This window comes from Esox lucius, chromosome 16 (assembly GCF_011004845.1).
Source record: "Esox lucius isolate fEsoLuc1 chromosome 16, fEsoLuc1.pri, whole genome shotgun sequence".
In the NCBI taxonomy this organism is placed as follows: domain Eukaryota; kingdom Metazoa; phylum Chordata; class Actinopteri; order Esociformes; family Esocidae; genus Esox; species Esox lucius.
In genome coordinates this window covers 20,892,317-20,912,574 of record NC_047584.1, presented here as the reverse complement: position 1 = coordinate 20,912,574, position 20,258 = coordinate 20,892,317, and the positions used below count along the sequence as shown (strand labels likewise).

Here is a 20,258-nt window from a genome sequence, read left to right as displayed (position 1 = left end):
TAATAAAAAACATTAAACAAAGTTGAAGATGAATTTGACTGATAGCATTTTGTTCTATAATGTTCTATATATACTGCGATAACATCGTTACCATGAATTATTTTGGCCACGATAATCGTGTAGTGAAATCTGATATTGTGACAGCCCTATGTAAGAGTACAGTTTTCTATATGTAATCTGCTTGGCAAATGATGAAACAGCATGAATTCACTAGTCAAAAAGTAATTATCATCGGGAAAACTTCTACTGGTAAATGTGTGTTAACATTAATGTTTGTTGGCATGGTACTAGAGGGATAAACACATCCATAGTATTGAGAACGTGATCTCAACCAGGCAAAAGAAATGCGAAAGAGCACTTTTTTGCACTTGCTTGAAATTAGTACAGCCCGGCACAGAACATCACGTTGGCATGATCAATACTGGTGTTACAAAAATAACTTCTGGGGACTGATTTTTCACTTTCCCAGATGTACACAGACTTAGATCACACACACGTCTGTGAAGTATGTTCCCTAACCCCTAACTTAACCTAACACTAACTTTTACTAGCCCTGGTGCCTAATCCTAAACCTAACCCATAATGTCTAAACCTAAATGCATCCCCAATTCTAACACTAACCCAAATTATAAGTGTTACAATACAATATATAAGCTGCAAATGGCCTTTTTCCTAGTGGAAATTGGTAAGAAATGTTGTAGGGACTGATTTGACAGGTTTTACTATCTTTGCTGGAACTTTTTGTCCCCACATGTACAACCCCGTTTCCCAAAAAGTTGGGACTTTAAATGCAAATAAACAGAATTGAATCATTCAATCCCTGTATTTAAATGAACAGTACAAAGACAACATACCAAATGTTGAACCAGTAAAAGGTTGTTTTTGGAAAAATACATGCCCATTTTGAATTTGATGCCAGCAAAATGTTTAAAAAAAATTGGGACGGGGGCATGTTTATTACTGTGTTGCATATCCTCTTCTTTTAACAAAACAGGGACTGAGGAGACCAATTGCTGTAGTTTTGAAAGTGAAATGTTTTTCCATTCTTTTTGATATAGGATTTCAGCTGTTCGGGGTCTTGAATTCTTTCGTTTTATAATGTGCTAAATGTTTCCAGTGGGTGACAGGTCTGGACTGCAAACAGGCCAGTTTAGCACCCGGAGTTTAGCACATCTTTTACTACGGATCCACGCTGTTGTAATACTTGCAGAATGTGGTTTGGCATTGTCTTGCTGAAATAAGAAATGCCTTCCCTGAAATAGACACTGTCTGGATGGCAGCATATGTTGCTCCAAAACCTGAATTTTTCTGCATTATTGATGCCTTCACAGATGTGCAAGTCACCCATGCCATGTGCACTAATGCACCCCCATACCATCACGAATGCTGGCTTTTGAACTGTGCACTGATAACAAGCCATCCTTTCGTTTTTAGCTCAGATGATGTGGCGTCCATGATTCTCAAAAATAATTTCACATTATCATTTGTCAGACCACAGGATAGTTTTGCCACAGTCCCTCTTAAATAAATGAGTATGTCTGGATACTGTTTATATCTGGTTTCTTTTTTTGTATGGCAGAGTTTTAACTTGCATTTGTGGATGCAGCAACAAACTGTGTTTTCAGAAGTGTTCCTGAGCCCATGCAGTGATTTCCACTACGTGTCTGTTTTTAATGCAGTGGCGTCTGACGGCCCGAAGATCACAGTCATCCAATATTGGTTTTCGGTGTAGTCCCTTGCCTGCAGAGATTTCTCCGGATTCTGTGAATCTTTTAATGATAATATGCACCATAGATTATGATTTGATAATTTTACGTTATTCTTAAATTGTTGCACTATGAACCCCTCCCCATCTTTACTTCTGAAAGACCCCTCTATGGGATTCTCTTTTTATACCCAATCATGTAACTGACCTGTTGCCAATTAACCTAATTAGTTGTGAGATGTTCCACCAGGTTCTTTATTTGTATTACACAACATTTCCAATCTTTTGTTGTCTCTATCCCAGTTTTTTTTTAAATGTGTTGCTGGCATGAAATAATTTTTCAAGGAAGAACATTTTTCAGTTTCAACATTTGATATGTTGTCTTTGTACTATTTTACTACTGAACATAGGGTTAAATTATTTTCATGTCTTCGCAATCTGTTTTTATTTCCATTTTACACAGCGTCCCATTTATTTGGAAAGGGGGTTGTATTGTTAGACCCTGATCTCAAAGACACACACACACACAGATGAACCTGTATACACACATAATAGTTATTATCACTGTCATCATAATAGCCATAATCATCATCCTTCTTCTCCAGGAGTCTAACACTTCTCTGGAAGTTGCCATGGCCAGATCAACCAACACAGAGGAATGGGTTGGCACCAAGAAGTCAGCAGTTCAAACCTCATGCTAAACTACAGAAAACCACGTCTGGAGTACTTGGCCCAGAAAAACATGGGTTCTCTGTGGAACATTGAATCTAAAATTTATTGAGGTGTCACAGATCTTGGCTATTTCTTTTGACAGAGCCTTAAATTGTCTTTTACTGTTGGACTTTTTATTTTCTCATGAAATGGCTATTAAGAGGTAAGACGATGGATAAAAAGAGGAAAACATGAAAAGCATTTTCGGTCCTTACAACCTATAGGGTTTCATCCATGACAAATAACAGTGCAACATACATCTTTAAAAATATATAGCCTGGAAAAGCCTATTCCAGCTTCGGGAAAGGAGATGGGATGTGAGTCGACTCACGCGCCTATCAACTGGCATATGAAAAAAAAACGAACCCAGGGAAAGAATTCCCGGCTTTGCCAAGGATATAAACTAGAGATATAAACTAAGCGAGTGCCGATACATAAAATAAGGAAGGTCAAGCTAAGAAAGGTCCGTATTGCAAGCATTTTCAAAGTGGACCCATCAGAAAGAATGATAGCTCTCTGTTCTTTTCTTCACGTTGTTGGCGAGATTGCCCCAAATCTGCTGACTAAAGGAGTGTTCGCTGTGCTCTACCCAGAAGTGAACTGACAGGAGAACAAATTTCTTAATATGGATATTTGGTGTAATCTGTAATGTGATTGGGTTGCTTGAGCCAGTCTAGTAAGTAATCACCAAATGTCCTATAAGAGGGAATTGAGGGGAATTTAAAAAACATTTTTTATGGGTGGTAGATAGCCAAAGAACGTAAGCTTAATTGCTCCTGTAAGTAGTTCCAGATAAGAGCATCTGACTAAAATGTTTTTTGATCCACCAAATATTTATCATTATACAATCATTGGCAATTTTATTAGGTACAAGCCTCCAACCTATAACTGCCTAAACTGACCCGAGTATTTACTTCTACAAGGTGTCAGAAACATTCCACAGGGAGGCAATGGCATCACACAGTTGTTACACGTTGGACAGCAGTACATTCATGCAATGAACAGGCCATTCCATCTCTTCCCATATACTGTATGCTCTAGTAGGTTGAGGTGTGCGGACTGCACCGGCCACTCAAGTTAACTAAAGTAGGCCACTCAAGTTAACAGCGGTCTTGTGCCTGCACAAAGGATGTGATGGAACTTACCTGACCAAGAAACAAGAAATGCCTGTGATGCCAATTGTCCCAATACTTTTAGTGCCCTGAAATTAGGAAACAGTGTATAAAAGTTTTGTCATTTCTAAATGGTAAAGACAATATGTCCAAAATTACCCTTAAATATAAGCTGAAAATCAACACTTCAACCTAATATTTGATTTTAAATCCAAACTTTTGCTGTTTAAACCTGAAAGAATAAATGCTTACTATCCCTAAAAATACAAAGGGCATTGTATGTATGCTATTTCCATGCGGCACAAATGCATTCACAGGAATCATCAAAAACTTTATAGTGGGAAGCTTTCGCCTACGCATGTCTTCAAAACCTCATCATTCAATGCAAGACATTCAAAAGCACTTTTAATGAACGGCATAATAAATTAATTCAACCTCAGAATGAAGAGAAGACACACTGGCTGCTCGTTTGCTCACAAATGCTCACATCTGACAGCAATTAGGTGGCTAGTTTTTGTGAAAGAGCTTATTTGCCGAAGAACGGTGCCGAGGCTAGAGGGGCAGGGCTAGCCCCCCCCCCCCAGATTGCCCATCTTGCCCGTCCGTGCTAACTCATGCCTCCACTGAGACAAAAGCAGATAATAATGCTAGCGTTGACGGCACAGCAACATGCAAAGACTAGAAAACAAAAACAATGACCGCAAACACTCTCGCCCACACGTTGACGTGTTTGAAGGCAAATTCCTCTCTGCTTCACCATGGTAATTCTTTCTCTGAGACACCATCAAAAAAGGCCAGAACGTTTATCCCAGAATTGCACCAATGACCTAAACCACAAAGCTCTAATTGGGCAAATGACCATGCAAATACTTGGCTCTAAGCGCTTGAGTAGGTTCGCAACTTTTTAAACTGAGTGGTTTGAACATTTTCAAAAGATTCTTCCATCTCTGATCCCTTAATGTGCCAATCGTTGACTTGAATATGGTTGTACTGAATTCATGGAGTTTACGCAAATCAAAGCCAACATCTTTGCAACAAAACTTGGTTATATCCCTTTCTAATCCTAATCAAAGTCCATGTGTGGTCCTGGCCTAACACTAAATTATTCTGGGCCTCTGTAATTAGTTTTAGTCTGGAACAGCTTCCATTAAAATAATTAACAATAAGATCAGCTCTAAACAATCAGAGCCAATGACACCGACTTAAACCGCCGCTTTGTTTGGTTCCGACCCAATCCATCTGATTCTGACACCAGTCAAACAGATCAGAATGTGTTTGCTTTTGGTGAAGGTTCAGGGTAGTTGTCATATCCACACTCCCAGCAGAGAAAAAACTAACTTGGGGGCCATGGCATAGCTTTTGTAGCCAGACCAGCCAATAACCTGGGGCCAAGTTATCCACCTTGGATTACGTTTTTCAGATATGAAACAATGCATCCGAATAGAAGGAATAGAACAGAAGTCCCAATTCAAGTGAAAGCTTTCCCCAATTATATTTAATCCTATCTGATAGGTGAAATCTGTGAGGCTAACGTCTCCCTGGGAGGATCCACTTGAAATGTAAAGGAACGAGGACTGAAAGCCTCTGTCTGTCCCTTAGGTCATTAGAACAAAATGTCAACAATGTTAAAAGCCTCCCAGAGTAAAGTCAGTGTTGGCAAAGCAGAACAAACAGAGGTCTCTCGCAGAGGCCATGCGACTGTAATTGCCAAACACAAGATTGCCCTGGAGGCCTGGTCACAGGAAAGTTCACGGCCGTCGCCATGTCACTCCAATTATACACTGCAAGATTGAGGTTGAGAGTGAACAGAGCATGACATGGTGTTCTTTCATTGCATTGATGGCTCATGTAACCCGTGTCTGTACCGTTTGGACTTCAGATACACTTGAGACACATTCCATCAAACCATTGGAAGAGAGTTTTGGGACAAATGTCTATGAATAAAAATGAAAAAAATATTTCTGAATGTTATATTAACATCATCTCATGTCTTGAGGCTTTAGGTAGCAGGGAAGATAAACGACACAAATTGCACTGTTTGTGTTGAGAAGCATTGTGCTTTTCCCATTCCAGGCCTGTCGAATATGGACGTCTGATTGTTTGGATCAAGTGGCCTCAGCTGTAGGTGTTGCTGCTTCCTGCCTGTTTCAACTGTTGCCAATGCCTAAACCCCCTCATCCTTGAGTAGTCTTGGAAGATGTCATATGGACAAAAAATTATGGAAAAAAGCAAAAACAAAGGTTTATAGGAAACAGATCACTAAACATAAACACTAATCAGACGATGGTGAAACAGGAAATATGATTCCCAGGAGCTGGAAAATGCTTCCATGAAAAAAAACAAGATCAATGAATCATTGTGTTTTTACCAGGCAGAGAGAAAGAGAGAGAGAGAGACAGAGAGAGAGAGAAAGAAAGAGAGAGGTAGATAGATAGAGGAGGGAGGGAGAGCAAGCGAGAGTGAAAGCAAGGATCCAGCAGACACAGACTCCAAGGCCTCTTACTTGGCCTGCCAGTTTGTGTATGTTCCCTGCTGGAGTTTCTGTCTTAGCACTGGAAAAAGAAACACTTTTCTACTCTTCTTTCCTCATCCTCATCCCTTCCCTCTCCCAAGGCACTGCAGGGGAACAGGTCAGGTCGGAGAGGCCTGTTTGCCAGCCAATACTTCCAAGGACTCCAGCTCTCTGGGGATTTCTGGGGAATCTGGGTGATTTGGCATCACAAGCTGGCCTGGAAGACTTTTTAGAGGCCACTGGTGGTCAGTGAAATAGAGCTCAATGTAGAGCCCAACAAAATACTCAAGCCAGAACATCTCATGGTTAACTGCTAAACTCAACTGAACAATCTAGATGTTTAGATAGCGAATTCAATATAATTTATATTGTGTAACTTAATCAATATACAAATATACAAAACGAATAACTTACTGTGTGTCTACCAGTGTGTAGAAAAATGCATCTGGGTTATGAATCCTGGTTATAACAGCACATACCTATAAGTGTATAGGGGGAAAGATGATGTAATAAATAATTCACTAATTAAACCAGGAAATAAAATGGTACTTATCTGCTAATGGGTGCTTCTTTTTCTGTTTTTACAATGAAGACTCATTTTCACCACTAATATTTGACGCTAACCACTGCAACTGGTCAACAGAACCAACAAGTTTGTGGATAATGCATGAAAATCAACATGGTCCTCTCTACATCCTTCAACAACAGTAAAGATACAGTGTGTGGACCAGCGTAGGAATTTCATGACGGCCACGGCCGTTGTTGTCCTAAGCTCTGGCCGTGATGGCCCTAACATCACTGTACGTCCTGCCCCTGCTACTGTCAAAATCTCATTGGTCAGCAGTTTGCTCCTAAGTTTGCTTGTAGTTCGTAACTGAGAACAACCACAAGAACGGACTGCATGCAGGTAAGCAAGCTAGCTTATTTAGTGCATACCTGAAACAAACCTCTCCGTTTTGGAAGCTGCGTTCATGAGCAACTGGGAGGTGGAAATGTTCCGACCTCGGAGTGGGAGAATACACCTGAACGCTTTTTGAGAACTCTGAAAAGTAACGTTAGGTTTGACATGAGTCGACATTGCAGCGTTTGTGGTGAAAGATTTATAAAACGCAGGTGATTGTGATGTTGAAGGATACTTAGTGGTTTACTTTTGGGTAACTGAGGTAATTTTATCCCTCTGGCTAGTTAACGTTACTTAACTGTCACCGTAGCCTGTTTGGTGTCGTCATGTGAATGCATGGAATGAAACAAATTCCAGAATCTATAAACATTTTGAGGGATGAGCAGATGTCATTTCAAGGATTAAAACATGATAAACATTTTATGTGGAAAAAACACAATTTATAATAAGTTATCATTCAAAATATGATATTAAAAAGTAAATAATGCATATGTTTTTATGTCATGCATGTTTTTCTCTTATCAACAATTCAAGTTGTTTATTTGTAAGCTCCAAATCCTCTCATTTTACTCAATGGCCTTTGTGCCAAATGTTTTGTGATACCGAAGGCCAAACGACCTTGCCCCAAAAATGACGAAATCCAAGCCTGGTGTGTACCTTAGCTCTGAGTTCAAGACCATCATTCTAGAATTACTACAACATACAACTCTTCCTTCTGAAAATGTACAGCTCCATCTGTCAGTGGATCGATAACTCAGCATTAGAGCGCCGCAAAGCTGCAACTCCAGTCCCTCTACACAAACAACTGTACCTCAGCCAATACTAGAATAAAAGAGCCCTTACTGTGTCTGTTGGTCCTTTCTCCTCCCCCTTCTCTCCCTGTGTTCTCTTTGTCAGATGACACTAACATTCTGGTCAGTCCCATCGCCTACGCTAATAGGTCCGTCCATAATAAGTCCATGCACGGTGAAGAAGTAGACAGGCTGGGGGCCTGATGCAGTCAAAACAGCCCATAACTTTGGCTGAATCATTCAAATGTTCTAGTGACTAATATCTTCCACAACCATGTGGGAGGAAAACATCACAGTGCTCTAAAAAGAAAACTCACTAGCGGATTTATGAAATGACCCACATCGCCCACATAAAAATCACCCACATCGCCCACTCAAAGCTAATCTGGCTAAACGCATCAATCACAAAGTTCATCTTCACCTTCTCCATTAGCATTTGGGTCTGTGTTAATAAATTGTCATACATTGTTCAATCTGCTGGAACCTGCCCTCCCGCGAGGTCCCACATGACTCTAGAACAAACAGTCACAAGTGTGCAATGAAGCAGGCCCTTAATCACAAATTGGATATCATAAATTAGATATAATAAATTAGATTTACCAGTGCTCTACCTTGGTGACAGGTCTTTGAGTGGGGTGTCTCCTTATGTGGATTGTCTCTATTATTGCCTTGTCCCATTTACAGAATTCCCAGCTGGCTTGGAAGAGTCTGCGATCAGTAAATGTGTCTCTGATGTACCTCCCGCTAGGCCACGCTGCTTCGACAGGCCACGCTGCTTCGACAGGCCATACTGTTTTGCTAGGCTGCACTGCTTCATATCCCACTGCTTGCTCAAGCAGGAAGTATTCCAAAACGAATACCCATGGAGGACAACGCTTCTCCGGTTAACAAACGCAATGAAGCTTTAAGACGCCTGACTCACCACAAAGAGCGTGATGTGGCATGGCGACCTTGTGTGACATCCATCCCAGAAAGGCGGGTGACACTGAACATATTTGCAGGACTCCTGGGCAATGTTTGTATGCTGCAACCAGGATACCAACCTTGGAAGCCCCCATGGTCATCTTCTAGGCACAGTTCTCACTCCGCGTTGGTGTCTCCACTGAGTCAGCCACATCTTCAGCCGGCTAGCTAGCACGATGACTCATCACTTCCTCAACATGAGAATCACACAGCATGACTTGATCACCGGGAATGTATGTGGCTAACCTAGCGTCCAAATTAACTGACATTAACAAGAGTTATTTTTCATTCAACTGTGAGAAAGAAGGAAGAAAACAAAGCATATTGTATGCATAATTCACAAACCAAACCACAACAAAACAATCTTTCAGGGACCAGTTAGTACTATTTAAAGTTCCGGAAGGATTGCCCAGACCTGTTCAAGAGCGCTCCGAAAACATAAAGTTTAACAGCACAAGTTGAAATCCCCCAACTTGAAATGAAACAAGCTAACATCAGGGGGATTTCAGGAGCTCCAGTGACAACAATCCGTTGAAGATGGATTGGACATTCCTACTGTTTCAGAGAAGTCAGACAAGTCCATTTAAGATAATATACAGCCTGGCCCTCTCTGTGATGTACAGAGGTATATGAGTAAGGAACAGATGAGGGGGTGGGGCAGGGGCTGTTGACCTCTCCCCATTTGGTTAACCCTCCAACGCCTTCCCCTAGGCTGGAGGAAGCTGGGGTCCTGTGCTGTGGGAGCCCAAGATGGGACTTGGCAAACTACAGTTGCAGGCTAGAGAGGATCAGTGCCACTTGGCAAGAGCCCACTCTTTCGGGGGCAATGAAAAATAATTTCCTCCTGAAAAAGTGCCACAAGGGAACCAGAGCTTGGCCTGTAGTTGGTGGATGTGAGCTATGCATCAGTAATGTTAGGATGGGATGACTGGGAAGGAACACTGATCAGAAGGCAAATGTCAAAGACAGACGTCTGGTTTCCTCGGAACCCAATGCGATGGACATGTTTACCCAAATTTGATGACACTATGAAAAGGAATTTACGTCTCCTCCTCCCTCCACTCTTTGATTCAGGAGAATAGTGTAAAAAACACTTTCAGGCATCAAGCATATTCATTCATACAGATGTAAACTAGAAACAAGTACCAAGAATCGTATTATGTAATCCGACTGTTTTACATTAAGACTAAGATCAGACTGAGTCACGTATTCCTGGCAATTCATTACTTGGCACAGTTACTTTCAGGGAGGGAGTTGAATCACCTCCACTTGTAACTTCGGAAGGTACTATATTGTCAAATGGTAATCTCTTCCTCGCTCTCATAACGGTTAGTAATGTCAACTGCCATAGCTCTAATTTGGTTTTGTGTTTAATGGTTAATTGGAATATATGGTAGGCAGATTTAGAGGTGTACAGATAGAAGGGCTGAAAAACTGGACCATGTCATTGCGTTGCTAGGCTTGGTTAGGTCTGTGTAACCACTCCACTCGCCTACATCGAACGCATCCTTTTCCATCTTTCCTTAGCCTGTCCTGTTCCTCACACATATACACTATCAACTGACCTCCATCGGCCTGAACACAGGGCTGTTTTCATAACCCGCTGTACCCTGTATGGAAATCATTGTATCTGTGTCTGTAAGACTTAAAGCCCAGACTAAGTTACCATGGCAGATCAGATCTTCAACGTGCTTTGCGGCCTCCAGTTAAATCAGTCCCTACTTGAATCAGCTGGATCTTTTAAAACTGGAAAGAACCTCACCATGGAAGGAAAACAGATTTCTTGTTTTCATTGATGCTCTGTCCATTACTTATGGACATTTATCCCTTCATATATTTATTCCACAAAAGGAGAAATGATCAGGCTTTTTACTGAGAGGTGGAGTTGGATCATTGAATGTCTGATCTAGCTAACATATATGGTCTTATATGTGCAGTGTAGTTCCCATCAAACAGCCTGTCTATCTCAACTGCCTATTACAGGAAAGAGGACAGAGACACAGAGGCCCATGTAGAAGCCAGGGCACCGTAAAGACGTCTGTATAAAGCATACACAATTTTCCCAGGCAACACGTAAAGGCCCAGACATCAAAGGGCAACTTGAAAGGTAGAGATATCTCCTTCTAAGTCAAACCAACCCACTGCCAGGCTACACAGGGAAACTAAGTCAATGTGGTTCCTATTATTTGATAAGCATCCCATATTTTCCAAGGTATTTTAATGACCCGGAGCTATGCCTTTCATGGCTATTGCGCTAACTCTTGAACGACACTCTGGAAGCCCTCCGCACAGCATGTTTGAGATGTGCTCAGCGGGGGCTGGGTATATCTTCATTACGCAATGACACCCTGCGCGCTAGCCACCGCGTGACAGACCTGGACTGCATACATTTTCCCTTTGTTCATGACGCTGGTATTCATTAGGGCCTTTTTCCCTCTTCACCATTTCTCCGTTTATTTTACACAGTCACTGAATGGTTGCGGTGTGTTCTTCCCCCTGTCAGAAAAAGACAAGAATGTGCTCCATGCCATCACGGAGACTGAATGTATATTGTTCTATAACCAGTTATATAATGCCAGTTGTCACAGGCATGACCTTGGCCAAGTCTTACTCAGGCTTGTCTTCCTGCTCATTCTTTAAGGTCCACTGGGTTGAGCTCTGGCAGCGGGATCAAAACCCACTATGGACTAGTTGTAGACAGCAGAATGGGGACACAGGGGAACTTCACTACCTCAGGCACAAGGGTCATTTTAGGCTGGGTTGCACCAACATGAATTTAATTAATCCTGGTTTAGACATAATATAGGGTTAGTAAATCTAGATTTAAACTGGTTTATAATTAATCAAAGACGTGTTGGACCAGTTTATGTTCAGTACTTTTTGAACAAATGTCTCGTGAACTTGCTACTTTTTCAAATAATACGAGCTTTGAAGCAGCAGCACAACCTGTGAGACCTTCTGAAAAGCTTGCAAAGCTTTCCTCTCACCAGGAAATCATTGAACTTGAGAAGGAAAGATGCATTCTGGACATTGAAAATGTTAAGCTACGAAAATAGGTTATATTACAACAAAAAAAAGAGGTCCACAACCACAGGATCCACTTGAAGCTTTCTTGGAAAAAATGATGTAATCATAACATTGTATTTATTTGAGACAAGTAAAATGTTTATTTCAATCAAAATGGAAGTCTCTTTAAATGAGTTCCTCCCTGTATGGATGGGAAAATAAGAAGCATATTAGTTATTAAGTACGGTTTAAGTTATACAAGTGCACATACATATCAATCAAAATATAATATATTCAGCCAATGCTTAATTAATCCTTAATTAAGCTGCAAAGTGGTTTTCAATCCGTGTTTTCCTGACAGTGTTGCCATTTGCAACATTCTGTACTTGAGCACCTTCCAGATCCTCATCCTCAAGTGGTTTCTCATCCTCCTCTGGTAGCTCGTCTCCTACTCTCTTCCCAAAGTTGTATAACACAGCTACTGCTACAATGATGGCCAGGGTAGTGTCCAACTTGGTGCCGAATCCCAAATGTAAACATGGAAATCTCCGCTTCCACACCCCAAACACTCTCTCAATTAGCCCTCTTGTTTTATTGTGAGAGTAGTTGTAGTTTTTCTCTGCCTGGGTCTGAGGGTTCAAAAGAGGAGTCATCAGGTATGAGTGACATGCCTAGCCGTTGTCACCCACTAGGTATCCACTGATCTCCCCTCCTTCCAGCAGGGCACCAAGCTGACTGTTGTCAAAGATTTGACTGTAATGTGTGGATCCTGGCCATCTTGCAACAATGTGTGTGATCTTGGCCTGGTCATCACTCACAATGACCAGGCTAACTGAGCAGTAGCCCTTTCGATTACGAAGAAGTTTCCCATTCCCCCCACCTGGGTTAGTAATTGGAATCCAGCTGTTATCTCCCTCCTTGGTTCGAATCGAATATACTGACCCTTTAAACATGAAATTGCTTTTGACACTCTGCTGAGAATTCTGCAGACTATGGACTTGTGAACTCCAAAAAGATCCTGTCAACTATTTGAAAAGACCCTGTAGCATAAAAACACAAAGCTATTAGGAGCTGGAGAAGAGGTGGCACAGCAGAGTTCCTCTCACTTCCATGCTTGATAGCTGGTCCAACCTTACCATTGAGGTATAAGACAGTCCCTTTTGTAAATCTGTACCGCTTGGAAAACTCACTATTGTTATAAAATTCCATTGGGTTTAACCTCTAAATGACTTACATTTTAATGTCGTCACACAAAATCAAATAAGGGCTGGAGCAAATGACTCCACTCTCCAGGAGCTTTTTGTTGGTAATACATCCAAACAACATCCATCACATAGTATTGTCCCTGGTGTCTCTTAGACAAATATACTGTGATTCTCATGCCATGTGGCACTTGACTTGATCCAGTGGAAAACCCAGCTGTGTAAAACGGGACTTGGCTATTTGCCAGTCACTGAACGTAGAAAAACCTCACGTGCAAGGCTTTTTTTCTCCATGCCCTGAGTGTCGATCCTGGTCAGAAACAACAGAGCACAGCCTTGCAGCTCTTACCTCTTCATGACGGAACGCTAATAATCCTGTCCCAGCGTTGTTCGCCTCATTTGCAGACATCACTGTTTGCGTGGAGGAGTTATTGACTTAACCCTCTGCTGTTTTCTTTGTGGTGATTACAAAGGCAGCGACTGTGTCGGCTGTGCAAACTGTCACACACAGACTCTTTTGTTTTGATCGCAGATTCAGGGTGGCAGTACTGGAATTGGAAGTGCATTTAGCCTTCCTGTAAACGTGCCAATCACTTTGGACACGCAAGTCCATTCACATAGTCAAACAACGGCTTGGACTATAAGCGGGGTACTAGAGTTTCACCGGTGAATCTGGAACATGTCTTTCCCACCAGACATATTTGTGTTTCCTCTTTTGAAATAAGCTCAGCTGTAAAATTTCACATTTGTTTCGAGGGGGGATTAGTCATCTTTCGGTATTTCCCGTTCTTTCGCGAAAATCGCAAATTCTTTGATCCGTTGCGAAATGAATCTAACAAGCTGAGTGACGCTGTGTAGTCTCACCCGCAGGGGCTGATGGATTCTGCCTCATGTCTGTCCATATACCGTTCCTGCTTTTGATCCAGAAACCGTGTTGTGTATTCTGGAATGTTCCGTTGTGTAAAAACGGCAGCACCAGTAGATTTATACTGTAAGAATGAGGAACGACGAATTATGCTTGAAATGCGCTATTACCTGGAATCGGCTGGGCCTTGTCTGGCTTGGTTGGCCGGGCTTTAGCTAGCAATTGTTAGTGAAACACTTTCTGTGTGTGTGTATGAAAGACAGGGACATCATTCTTCAAACTCTTTTGAATGTGTGTGTGTGCTACGAGAGGGTAGAGGGACACTACAGCTATGAGAAGTGATATGTCCCAAGCCCACAGCCCTGCTAACCAAATGTGTGTGACCAAGCACAGGGCAGTATGGCACAACACACACATTGCTTCCTGGTGGCCTGCCTTTCATAATCTCCATCCATTTCTGCCAACATCTGTAGCTGGCTTTGATACACACACAGGCACGCACACAAACATACACACACACACATAAATGTGCCTACACACACACCCAGTGTCAAACATTAAGATTCATAACTATAGTTACAAAAAAGTCTGAATTCATGCTTTTGTCTCAAACGCAAGACAGACTTATTTGGAAGACAGAAAGGGGGAGGTGGGGAAGGAGGGAGCAAGGGAAGGAGAAACCAAGGGAAGGAGGGAGGGAGGGAAGGAGCAAGGGAAGGCCAACCATCTCCTGTCCACTCCATCAATCAAACAGCAGCACGCGCTGCCCATGACCCAGTCCATGAGATATGTAGTCGAAGGATGTGAGGCCTTCTTCTTTCTTCCTCTCTTCCTGTCCTCTCTCGCTCCTTTTATTTCTAAAATCCGCCATGCCCAGAAGGAATGGATTTGCAGGACCCCTTTGATCCTGCCTTTATGATTCTTTTATTTGCTTTAGCCACATCCTCCCCTACGCCGCGCTCGCCCCAAGATGCTTTGAATTAGGCAGTGTGGGGTAGAGACGGGGGGAGGGGGCAGGGCATTCGTAAAGCTGCTTAAGATGAGGTGGAGAGATGCTGGTCCTTCTCGGTGCGGCCCATAGAGAATGAAGCAATGAGGTCCTTTTTGGATGGACCAGGGCCGTTTGAGACGTTTGCTTTGTTCTTACACAAGAAGGATTCCTTTTATTTTAGGGTACAGTCATTTAGAAGAAACTCTCATCCAGTGCAACGCCTGCCATACACAACATCTGCGCAACTTGAGAATGTGATGTGGATTGAGCATGTACACAAATCACTACTTTTTCTGTGGAACTGGAATGACTCGCACATTAATACCCATGCATGCTACAAGGTTTCCTTATTCTCAAGCAGCTCAGTTCAGTGACGATAACCGGAGTTTCACAGGGCAAGAAACGTGCAACAGCAACTTCAGTCATATCGTCCCTCTGTCTTCACTAACGATTAACATAACACAGAGGCAAACTAGGCACTGCTTTAGGACATCCAGAAGACCATAACACCACATCCTGACATTCCCCAGGGCAACCTTAAGTGTCATTTTGTTTTTTTCAGAGTTTCTTGTCCTGTTTGGGAGGAAGCTTCATGTATGCATCTAAATATATATGAGAAAATGGGTGTATGTTTATTTGTGAAAGTTCATGCGATTGTATGCTTGTGATTATGTGAGTGTGTGTACAAGCACGCAAGCCTGCGTCACATGGGGGGGGGGGTGTACAGTTGTGTGTTTATATGTACACACTGTAGGCATCCCACATGTAGGCTTCTCTTGAGGGAGGGGCATAAAAATGAATAACAGTAGAATACAATAAACAGAAAAGGTAGGTAAATAAATACAATTCATTTTGGATATCCAGGGTCTGTTTCAGCTGCGTGTGTGCGTGATACAATGAAAGCAGCAGACCATGTTCCTAGCACATTGGATTCACTAGCTCACAACAAATAGGAATCATGACAGATTCCTAACAATCCATAACTATCGGAGACAAAACAGAACCATTATTTCATGTGTTCCCCTAAATCCATCTTCCTCTATAAAAATAGGCATTCTGAATTACAGGAGGTCCTTAGACAGAGAGAAAATTTTTACTGGGAATCAAAGGACAACGAGGCCAGATTCTATGAAACGCGTGAGTACACACTCAGCCTTCTACACACGTGCTTACCATGGTATTCACGCAGGCCATCTTGCCATCTCATGCTGTGTGCTCTGTCTTTCATGAACCTGTGATTAACAGCGCTGTCCAAGCCTCCAGAGCGCACCACTGTCTCCAAACCCTGAAACAAAGAGTGTGATTTAACACAATACTAAACCTACATGCTCCTTTCTCGGCAGGTAAACCTACAAAATGTACAACCCAGCGGCTTCAGACACGTAAAAGCTTAAAGCAACCTGGGAAGATGGTGCGATTTTGTCTGTAACATGGCCTATCGTGGCCTGTGGCAACAAATGGCGTATTTAATCGAAGGGGTGTTCTCGTGGCCAATCACTTTTGCTGGTACACTTGGGAAATGGCAACAATCTGCAAAATATCCATGTATTTGCTTGCATGCGTATTTAATAACGGTCTGTTCAGCATGTGCGGACACTTGGGAACCGACATAGACCCGGTTTTTAAATGATGTGGAAAATGTTTGACACGTCAACATCCACACTGCTAATATTGACACGTGGTCAACCTCCTGCTGCTTGGGTTGAAAACTGGCGGTTCAGGGTCTTTTGCTAGCGGTTAAAGGATATCGTAGCAGCCTGTGGACCTGTCTGGGTAGGCAGGTGGCTGCGGGCAGGAGGGAGGGTTTAGGGGAGAAAGAGGTAGCCAGGAGGGTGTGCGCTCACTCTGGGTGTGATAGGGTGATTATGGCTCCTCTCATGAGATGGTGGTGGTGATGTGGTAGAGGGATGTACTCTGGGTCCCATAGCAGAGAGGGAAACATATGGGACACATTTTACACTATAAACACACACACACACACACCCTTTTATCATAGAAGGATGGCGATCTTTGCTGTAGGATGTGGAAGTGCACTGTGCTAAATAAAACAGCATCAGAAGTTGAAATGTTTATGCAGAGTGTTATAAAAGGCTAATTGGAGCAGGCCCGTTCCCCAACCCCATATCCTCTCCCCAGCTTCGACAGAACAAAATACACAAAGACACTTAGCAGCTTTCCAGGCCCGCACAAACACACACACACAAATATGCACATGCTTGCTCACACTCGCACACTGAGCTCTCCTGTTTATCAGACCAAACCTGGACCACAATAAAACAAACTGTGTTTATGACAGCAAAGGTGACTGGTTAGCTGGGGGTTGTTTGGGGTGAAAAGTTTTGTCCTGGCCCACTCCAACACCACTGCTCATGGCCCAGTGGAGAGCTTTGAAATATGAGGGCCAACCACAACTCTTGTCCACTACATTCCAATGAGTTTAATCCTGTTTATGATTTGTCAAAATTGCATTTTTAATTTTTACACTAAATGCATAGTTATTTCTTTTGCTCAATGCGATAGAAATATTGCTTAATGCTGGAATGATTATATTCTATTAAGAATAGAATAACGCAAAACTGAAAACAAATCCTCCCCAAAAATGGGATGCTTGGTGATTTGGTTACAGTGACCAGGTGGATTTAGAGGTTGAGTGAAAAGTCAGATGTGTGTGTGCTTCTTTTTGGCCTGCTGGTCCCTGAAAGCACAACTGTCCCCTGAGAAGTTACTTTCTAGTTACAGTACCCCGCAGGAACTTGACAGGCTGTCTGTCTTTCTCACTCTGTTTGTCTTTCTTTTGTCTCAATGTTTTTGTCTTTGAACACGGACATGGACAATCTGCTGCTTTTATTTTATCGGTATCTGCGTTCAGTTTAAATATTCTGAATTTTTAAAGTACATTTTCATCCGTTTTTACAAATTAACTTATAGCCTACTTCAGGCAATTAGCATACTGCACGGACCAAAACAATGTGTTATTACTTGCTGTCCGTTGTCCACGTTTCAGTTTGAGCCACTCTTTCTCTCTTTTGCTTCAATTACCTAATGCGCTGAGCAGACTAGGCTATAATGTGATGCAAGGCAGCTCGGAAACAAGCAAACAGCCTAGACAATCCCAAAGACCTCAGGAGGCCAGACTGGAGGAAGTGATGTTAGATCGGAAAGCTTTTATCGCCCCCTGATTGGTTTCTTGCCATCCAGAAAATGTTTAGACTTTTAGGATGAATACGTCAGAGACTGGTCAGTCTTTACAGTCAAGAACTCAGTACTCACCTGGGGCATGATCATTCAATACTCTCCTCTGTCTGCACTCCTGTCCTGTCTCTCTGCCTGTCAGGGAGGTTCAGTGTTCGGGCCACAGGGTTCACACACACTGTGATGCTGGTGTGCGGGCGAGAAAATGAGAAGCGAGGCGAGCACCGTAAATTGAGCACCCTGCCTCCTCTGACGGCTTAATTACAGAGCACTAATGGCCGCCTGTCCCCTCGACTAGAGGAGAGGACAAATCAGTAGATTAAACAGCCAGCTGAGGATTCACAGCCCAGTCAAAAAAAGAAAGCGGCTTGTGGCTGTCGGTGTGCCCCAGCGGCCTGGGCCTCTGGCTGGGCAGGAAAACAGCAGGTGGCAAGATGGCGCAACTGTTGTCTGTTAAACTCTCCTTTACGTAAGACAGAGACTGGCTATCGGAGTCTCTATGTAAACATTTCGTTGTACTTGAGCCTTTTCAAATATACAAATAAACTCACACAAACTACATGAACACAGGGGAATTCCAGAAAAGTCGCTCAAGGAATCTAGTTTAGGGAGTAGCTCAATTTTTGTCAGGAGTTTTGGTTTCAGAATGACTGCTTCGCGTTTTAATAGCTAAACTTCAAGAAACGCATATTGATTGACCCCACTATACTCGCGTGTGCACGCAGCATGTTTTCTGACGACGACGGAAAACATGCTGGACAGCATTTTGTGATGGATAGCTTGATTCGAATAAAACACCATTCCTATATTGGCCGTGCAATGGCCTACCATTGCAATTGTAACATAGGCCTACTGTGGGCTTGAAAATTGCTCTATAAGCTACATTAAAACATTATCAATCGCCCATATGTTTGTAGGCCTATTTGGTAATTAAATTATGTCATGTCAGATACGAATTTACTCTGTTATTTTATGCTAGGCTACAAGGCTACCAATCTGGCTTTTGCCGCAGCGGTGGAGAAATATGGCAACGCTGTCCAAGCGAAACCGATTTGGGTTAAATTGAACATTCACGGGTTGACAAGTAGGCCAGATTCACTGTGAGGAAAAAATTATAACATTCAAAAATAAATTATTTTGATTTAACTAAATAATCTATTCGAGTTCAAATAAATGTAAGGCAACACGCATAATACAGGTTCGCTAGTCAATTGCATTTTCTTTGAAAGGACAAGTCATAGTGACGGAATAGTTCATGATCGGTGGATAAATTCCACGCTTTATTCAACTGGACTTGAAAAAATTGATCATTTAGGCTAGCAGGCTACATAAGGACACCTTGTTTGCAGGCAGAAAGGAAACTTGCAAGAAAACAAACTGAAATTTAGATTGGGCTTACTCGTACAATGAACATTAGGAACAGACCCTATAATTCCATTTGCTAATACACTGCAACATAAACCGATTGGTGACTGATAAAAGGGCATTTTGCAATGGCCCGACACAATTTCACAATAATCTCATCTCATCTCTGGCTCAGTCTGAGCAGTGTGACGCTACTCGAGATGACATCTGAGAGCATAAATCAGGCGTCCTTCCCGAAACTTCAGAAAGCGTTTGGAAACCACAAGAGCCGCATACACCAGCATGGAATTCACTGAGGACTGGATTCTGGCTTCACTGTCACGCAACTTTCCACACATCCAGATTCGCATCTTCTCCATTCAGAATGAGTAACAGAATACTTTTGAGGTGAATTATAGTTATAATATTCACTGCAAATTCGAAATGAAATAACACCTTATCAAAACTGATTTTTAAAGTCAATCATAGAACTGTATTACCGATTAATAAATTACTTTGATGTCGTCAATCACACAGGTTCTCAGTTGAGAGACACTGAAGTGACACCTTTTTTAGCGGTGAAGTCAAAACCTATTGACGCGACCGGGTTTCAAATCCTGCTCAAGGAATAAGCCTGGGGTTCCCACGAATGGTGGTGCAGTTGGAAAGCACCCTCAGAGTTACAGGAGTTAGTAATGAACCATGGGTTCCTTGTTTTGCCCCCTAGTGTTCTAGTACTAATTCTGACGGCTGTGAGAATCAATGTAAATCTAAATCAATGTAGAAGCTGGGATAGTGCTTTCCTTCCAAGTTTTAAGGATGTACGTAAATACTTTCTGGTCCAGAGAGCAATGTGATAACACCATAAGGGAATTGGACTTGCTTTGTGAGACACATATCTCGAGATAAACGGTCCCATACCCACTGGAAATTGCTACCATGCAGGGCCAATCATTTCTCCCC

The 20,258-nt window shown here is 42.3% G+C and overlaps 2 long non-coding RNA genes across 2 annotated transcripts in view; both read right to left on the bottom strand.

Annotated features, from left to right (window-relative positions):
• LOC109616720 overlaps window positions 1-18,672 on the bottom strand; it is a 28,944-nt gene extending 10,272 nt beyond the window's left edge. The window contains exons 1-2 of the long non-coding RNA XR_002197962.1: window positions 18,030-18,672; window positions 15,933-16,044 (exon numbers count right to left, since the gene is read on the bottom strand). This is a non-coding gene — a long non-coding RNA (uncharacterized LOC109616720). The remainder of the gene's footprint in view (window positions 1-15,932; window positions 16,045-18,029) is intronic.
• LOC109616721 lies at window positions 3,562-7,037 on the bottom strand. Its single transcript, XR_002197963.2, has 3 exons — window positions 6,977-7,037; window positions 6,455-6,519; window positions 3,562-3,617 (listed from the first exon to the last, which is right to left on the bottom strand). It is a non-coding gene; the product is annotated as an uncharacterized LOC109616721 (long non-coding RNA).
• Window positions 18,673-20,258: the final 1,586 nt, after the last annotated feature.